Genomic DNA, 8,012 nt, shown 5'->3' on the forward strand with positions numbered 1-8,012 from the left:
GACTGTTGTAATCACAAAACTGTCACAATGGGGTTAATAATAGTACATTTATCAGTTCAGCAGGTTTGCTCTTTCAAACAGTGAGCCAGATGAAATCCAATAGTAAAACTCAGCTGACACCAGCAGGATCGTATCAGAGAAGAATTTGCTCCCACACTACTGAAATGCAATTGAAGAGCATTACATAATTAAATGTAAGAAAACAATATACCACAAAAATGAGACAATAATGTTGCTGAATACAAAAAGTCGTATTTACCTCAAGGCATGCATGAGATATGGTAACAGTGTGCTACAGTGGGCTGCATGTCTTTATGCACCTGGTTCGACGATGGTTTGACCCGGTTCGCCAGCAGAGTTTGGTACAAACCTGTCTTTGCTTCTAAGTTGCAAAATCATAGCTGATGCTTAGCTGCAGGATGAGCTAAAGACATTTCAACTTCATAGGGAAGGCACTGCCATTCCTCTTGCTATGAATGATAAGAATTTGATCCTTCAAATCCCACTGCTTTAGCACTTCTGCTGTCTTTTGTGGTGACAACACGAAAAATCCTGTAAGCACTATCCAAGCTCTGCTGCTTAAATTGTCACGTGCAGTTACAGAGCTTAGAGCTGAGAAAATTTTCTCAGCTTTGCCTTTCACTGTGGGTTTCAGGGACTGCAGTGAGATGAGATAGTTCTGAATTTTTAACTAGTACAAAGAAGCACCCAGAAAAGCTCTAAATTATCGTGTCAGCCTTTTGGAATATAAATTGCTGCATAGTTTTGAGAGAAAGAATAGTTGTCACAATATCTTCATCTACCTGCTTTTTTAATTGAATGCAGGGGACAGGGAGAATATAGTAGCAGTTTCATATCAGCGTTAAATTTCTCTTTAAAACGAGGGAAAATATGAAGCACATGGATACTCAAAGGCAGATAGTCAAAGATGTTTTATAGCTTGCTGGATAATAAATACCTCTATGCAATACTCAGGAATGTACCATATTTTTATCCATGAGTAGCCTGGAACACATGGCAGAAAATGTACATGAGTAAGAGCCTGTCCTCAAAAACCCTTTTAAAAATATGATTGAAATAACATCAAAATGTTTAAAAAATATATTTTTATACACAAAGAGCTTATTTAGGTTTGCGAAAATTATCAGAACTTGGTAAAGATTCACTTGGTTTATAGAATTTTTCTTTAAAGTCTGAATACTTTTGGTTCCGCCATGTAGAATTCCCATTACCGCTGGCCCTGCTGTCTGAGTTGCTGCAGTACTTGCACCCACATCCAAGTGTAATGCTCAGCCCACCAGCAGCCCACAGCTGGACAGAATTAGGGTATGTCTTCAGGGGAGTGCTCCAGATGTTGCTTTCTCCAGTTATTGCCTTGCTCATTGATTAGCGCCTTGCAGTCCCTACCTATGCTTTCTCTGAAGGTTTTTTTTAATCTTTGTATTGTCCTCAAGACCTCTGGCACCACACATGCATTGCAGATACAGCACTGAGACTCCGGCCTCCAGGTGGTACCACAGGACAAAGTATAAAGGAACATAAGGGTAAGTATCCTGGGCCAAGATCAACTCCTTGTGTTTCAGAATTGTGCTTCAGGACAATAACTTTCGAAGTCTGGAGAAGATTAATTCCAGTATGATGAACAATGAATTGCACATGTTTACTAAGTTGTGAAGAAGTTGCGATGGGGGAACATCCCAGCAGACCTTCTTTCTAAATGCCTTTTATTTTAATTTCCCACAGTCTAGCCCATCTGGCAGCTTTGTGATACCGGACATAACTCATAAAAGCTTGAGCTGTTTAATTTTCTGAATAAATGAGTTCTCAGTCGCTGTGATCAAAGTTCAGTGTTCTTCATCTGAGGACTCCAATCCCCTCTGCCTGGAGCCTGGCCACCAGCCCAGCCAGGGTGCTCCTTGTTCCAGTGAAAATCTGCAATCTTGCACAGATCTCACAATACTCATACAGCAGGTGGTGTCCATATTCACTCCTCATAATTTTCCTGTGGTAAGCTTTATTGTAAGTTTACTAGCTAATATGTTTTTTCTATCCACACTTTCTTACAAATAGAAAGAAAAAAAAAGATATATATATATTTGCTTGACTCAGAAATGCTTTGCCTTTCTTTTTTCTCATACTTCTCCCCTTCTTTGAGAATGGAATTTCATAGCTAAGGATTTGGGTTTCTTTTACCTGGAAAACAGCCAAGGTGTATTAAAACTGACTATGAAGTAGAATTCTGACCTATTTTGTCTTAAAATGCTGAAGCAATACATTGATAGCTTCAGAACTTTACTCACTGAGTGGAGTTTGTGTCAAGCACTGACATTACAAACCCATAATGGGGAATGGTGTCTCTTTTCCTTTAGCCGCTCTGCACTGGTATGTGCCTTGTTATGTGGGGATGGGAGGACTCTTCCTTGTTGTGAGGGCCACAGCACTGCTAGCAAGGTTAGGGGGTCCAAAGGCAGAAATTACCAGTTGTTGCCTTTTGTATATCTCTAAGTTTCAGCATAAATTAAAAAAAAAAAAGAAGAAGAAGAAGAAAAAGGAAGGCAGTTGTCAAGTGCCATTAACCTTCTCAGAATTGCAGTCACTACAATGTGGTTTCCTCGATTTTTTCTTTCTGTGGGATGCAAAGTCTACACTTTACAGTTGCTTAAGAAGGAAGAAAAATCTTTTTCACATTTTGGCATTTTGCTGTGTGTGAAAATTTTTGAGAAATGTTTGTGTAAGTCTTCAGAAGCATCAGCTTCTCTCCTCCATCTCCATATCAGTTATGTTGAAGTAGAAGAAAGGAAGAGAGAGGAAAAGACTTCAAAATGCTTGTAATCTAATTGTTGTTGCTTTTAGATGGCAGGATTTGTGTGGTCATTAGTTTGCACAGAGTGAAACACCAATGTCTATTAGGACAGCTGAAGAGAGGTAAAATGCCTGCTGTTCTTCAGTGTATTTGTATTCTGTATTATTATCTGTGTATTTTTTCAGAGCCTATTTAGGTACTGCTGGCCTCACCAGAGAAGTTTGATGATGAATATGGCTTGGACAGACTTTTTTAAAGAAAGAAAATCAGAACATGCTTTTTGTTTATAAAGAATGGTTTTGTTTTCTGAAATACTTGGGTCTTTTTAAATACGCATTTTGTGGTGCTTCTCTACAGCATGATGTTTGTTTTCTTCCCCTGGCATCCCCTGCCAGCATGACCTGCATACCCATCTGATCCTTTCACACCTTCACATAAATGTCATGGTTTATGGGAGTTTCAGTTATAAATCATTTGAGGAAAACCACAACAAAGGACATGAGAGAGCTACTTACCATAGTTAGAAGAAATTTGCCATCAAAATGAGAAACCATGAGCCTGTCTTCTAGACTCCTTAAGCACAGACAAGCATCCCCAAATCTTCTCATTTTAAAAAATGTAGGGAGAGCCTGTCTTTGGTAAGGAATGAAATTGCCACCAAGATGTTGGACCTGGCTGTGTAATGTGGCAGGGATCAATCCAAGCCAGATCAGATGGAGGGCAGCCTTCATGCTCACTGCTGTTTTGTGGTAGGGAAAGTCCCTTCTCCAGACGAGGAGAAGTCAGGACTGGTTCACAAACTAAGTCCAAGTTTATTTTTTTGTATATGTTCATCCATATGTATGTAAGACAGAGGATACTGCACTAATATCAAAATTATTAGCCATAAGGTTGGCATTCACTGTATTTCAAGCACAAGAGTGTTGGTTTAATTAGAGGTTTTCATCAATCTGCAGGGCTCTTCAGCCTGACCTCCTAAATCCATGGAGCCAGCAGATCCACCTGCCTGGGTTACGCTGCCACGGATGTGGAGCAGCACTTCCTCTGGCTCCAAGGATCACATCAGTGTATTCAGACTGAGGTGTGTTTCTTCTGGTGCTGGCTTCCGTGTGTGACAATCTTCCCAGCTGCTTCAAAATAGCACTGTCTTAGCACCTGTTGATCCTTTATGTTGCTGTGGTTTAGGACACTTGGATGAAAATATGTGTCTTTGTCCTATCTAGAATCACTGCTCCTTGCAGCCCCTCAGCAATTGGTCTCACAGTGTTCTGTCTGCACTTTCAATTTGTGAGTCAGGAGGTTTGTGTATGAAACAGAAGCATCAGTATGCATTAAAACTGGTTAACACCTCCACTGTGAGTTGCTTGCTGCAGATACTCCCCGTCAGATCTCACCACAGCTGTTAGCAATGCTAAATCACGTAGCAAAACCTAGCGAGGCTGGTGGCAGCAGTGGTGGTGGTGGCTTCTTGGAAGTCAGTTCCTCAGTTCAGGGAGGATGTGTAGCAGAAGAACTACAAGCCCTGGGGACTGACAAACACTTGGGCTCCGTGTTAGCAGGGCTTCTAAGGGGATGACAGTGCAGGGTCAGCACACACCCAGTCTGGAGCAGCTGCTCCCTCTGTGCTGGCAGATCAATGCTGTGCTTCCTGTTACATGTCCACCTCACTCACCTCACCCCAGCTGCATGGCGAGGAACATTGCTTTTAAGGGGCTGCTGCCCTTGTAATGGGAAGTTTATACAGGATTTCAGAGGGAGAAGGCACTGGGCTTCTTCCATGTTGCTGCCGATTAATTGTCATGAATGCATAAACTCTGCAACCAGACTGGGCAGAGAAGGTTTCCATTTTGGCTGCAATTGGTTTCTTGCTGAACAATCTTCATAGAGTTATTTTGGAGATGTGCTCTGAAAGAAATTTTTGCCTTTTCTTCTCTCTCTGTTCACTGTTTCGGAGTCAGGACGTGTATCCCACTATGAAATATTCTCCACAGAAAGGCACTGGGACCATGCGCTCTGCCCTGCCTGGAAATGCCTGAAGCCAGGATAAATCAGTGCTGCATCAGAGTGAGGTGACCTGAGTCAACAGTCAAACAGACCTTGAGATACAAGATTGTGGAAAGGAGAAAAACTTTGTATCAGTGCTGACTTTTGTGTTCTGAACAGATTTTCATCAGTAGATAAGTGTTTAAACACAAAGTTATCTGATCAGATTGTTTGTATGGAGTCTGGGTTTTAACACCGTAATTACTGTTGTACTTAGAGTTTTCCTGAATTTTCTTCTGTTACTTTTCATATCACCTATTGAAAGTGGCAAAGAAATTTCTTCAAAACCGTGTGTGCAATGCTTGTTATAGGAGGATAATTTTAGGGATGGTTGGTAACTGAAACACATTTTATGTTTTCTAAAAAATACATCTAACAAATTCACATAGTGATTTGTGATTCTGTGACCTAAGGGTGTTTTTCTAAAGAAAAGGACGTGGGAGGGAAAAAGAGAAACTAACTGTACCATGATAATTAAGGGAGAGTGTGAGAGCAATGTGAAGACTGTTAACTCCAAGTACCTCAAAATAGATTTACAAGCAGATCAAAGAATAAATTTATATGCACATGAATAACAAATGCATTAGTCATATTAGGGTTTAATGAACTGTTTGTGAAACAGCAGCTCCATAGCACTATCCCTTCAAGAGTAATTCACTAAGGTATAGCTGATGCCACATCCGTGTTTTTCTTTGTCCTGTGTATAAGCTGTGCAGGAAGGGCAATGAGGATAGGATGATCATTACTGCTGTAGGATTAGCTACCAACTGGAGAGAAAAGTTCTGTGGTATTGGTGCCTTGCCATGTGCTACTTTACCTGCAGTAAACCTATGGAGGCCATTAAAATCAACTGTAGAACCTTTGCTGAGCTCAGACTTTCGGACTGCTCTTGATAAGAACAGTGCAAGGAATGGGGGTTGACCAGGGCATTCAGTTCATGAGAAGGAGGCTGCCAAACAGTTATTGTTTAATCTCCTAAATGTAAAGCAATGTGTTGCCTCTACTGCCCCATTTTGGACACTTATCCATGTTGTTTGTCTTCCTTAAATGAGCTGTGACAGGAATCTGTGATTCTCCAAGGACAAACACTGCACATTCTAGTACATTCCGTATGGGCATGATGGAAAATAAGAACACGCTGTATTCCCAGCTCCACCAAGGTCTACACTACACTGCCACTGGAGAGAAGACCAATGTAAAAACTCAATCAGACATCCAGAAGTCTCGATGAGCAGCCAGCGGGCAGAGCTGCACTGAGGAAGAGCAGGATCTGTTTGCTCCTAGGTTTGATTGTGATGATGTATAATCCTCTGGGGAAGGGCAGGCTAACAGGTGAGGTGCTGTCAGGGGACCAGACAGTCAGCATCTGAATGAATCTGGTGCCTAAATATCATTGAAATGCATATTTGGATTTAACAGAAGACATGCTTTGTTGCTTCTGAAAATAGTTCTGGCAACTTTGAACATCTTGTCATTGTTTTTTCTGTACGCCATTGTCTGAGTTCAGGAAGGTGGCATCATATCTGTTCCCTAGAATTGCATAAGAAATGTTGGAAAAATGGTATCCTCTGCTGCTAAGGTAATGGGAAGAGCCTGCTTTACTTCTTTTTGATAGTTGGAGTGGGTATATTGATTATGGCTTTTCTGATGACTATAAACTTAGAAATGAAAGAAAATGAGTTTGCTGCAGAAGTAGTGTTTGAAGGCACTGTACATATATCATTAGTGTCATATACTTGCCAGACTCTTAGATCAGCTCTGCAAAGAAAGCTGCAATGGCCTGAATGCTGACAACATGCCTGCTACTCTCTGCTTTGGTTATTTACAGAATTCAAAATTAAGGCCATATTTGAACAACATATCATAGGTGCATGCAATAAAAGTAATTGGATGAGCCTATGTTTGCTACATATAAATAAAGTTTCTGCCCTGACGGATCATTCTATGACAGCAGTAACTCTCTAGGCGTAGAAATACTGACTGCTAGATGCATGACTTCTGAATTATCACCCGCCTACATGTAATAATGCAGAGAATGTCGACAGTGCCCATTGTTTGCCAATGACTGGAAAAGTAATTTGTGCTGTACGTTACCTTTGTGGTTTTCAACAATAAAGGCTGGATTGGCTTTCTGCATTCATGAAGGAATAAATCCAGCACAGCCAAAAAAGGGTGTTGGATACGTCAGCCTCTGCACTGTTACGTGCCAATTTAGCCAATATCATGCAATGCGATCTCTCTGCAGCATGAGAGAATGAAAGAATTTAGAGCAGGTTCTTTCTCAGAGTCTTTCAGAGAATCTCACCAAACCAGAGCTCCAACTCTGCAATTCAGCCTATTTTGCAAAAAGGAAGAAGGAATTTTGTGTTTATGTTTGGTTTGTTATTTTGGCAATTTTTTGTTATTTTTATGTAAAAGTGCTGAATTTTCCTTGAATTCATTAGAATATTTACTTCTTTAGACAATATTTTTTGCAGAAAAAAAAAAAAAAGATGTAGAAGTCTGTGCAGAATAAATATGCTATGCTTCAGTATATAAAGCTGGAAACAAAGATTTGTCATCTCAGAAAATCTGAGAGAATATATTTGAGCTCTAGCGTACTCAATGTCTTCATGCCATCTCCCTTAGCTTAGAAAGCTCTAACATTAACAGAGAACCTAGTATGTATGGGGAGTGTAAGCAAGCCTTTATGCAATGATGAAGGATTTTTGGATAAGGGCAACCTGTCCAAGATCAAAAACCAGCCTACTCCCAGTTGGACTGAGAGATTTAGGCAGTTGCTATATTTTAATTTGTTCCCATCATATGTAAAGAAAACCCTCACTTTAGAGCAATGTTTATATAGCCTTAAGTAAGATATTAGCATCATGTTGTTTGACAGTCATCATAATCACAAGGAAAACAGTACCTTGGGCTATTAACTATTTTTAAATGCAAATGCCTCAGTGTGTGTTTGATACAGTAAGATTTTTAGGATGCCCAGCACCTACTGCCAGATGTCTAACACGGTCAAACTGGTCTTTGGCTATGCCTTTTTCTTGCCAGTTGTAATGTTATAACTGGCTACTCATCCTTTCATATCTGAAAGATATGATATCTTTCCTCATAAAAAGAAATGGACCTCCATTTCTTTTAAGGGACCTCCCAATCTCCATTTTATTTGTCT

The sequence above is a fragment of the Centrocercus urophasianus genome, unplaced genomic scaffold, assembly GCF_019232065.1.
Source record: "Centrocercus urophasianus isolate 14NV4802_14NV808 unplaced genomic scaffold, USGS_Curo_1.0 seq_16, whole genome shotgun sequence".
Lineage (NCBI taxonomy): Eukaryota > Metazoa > Chordata > Aves > Galliformes > Phasianidae > Centrocercus > Centrocercus urophasianus.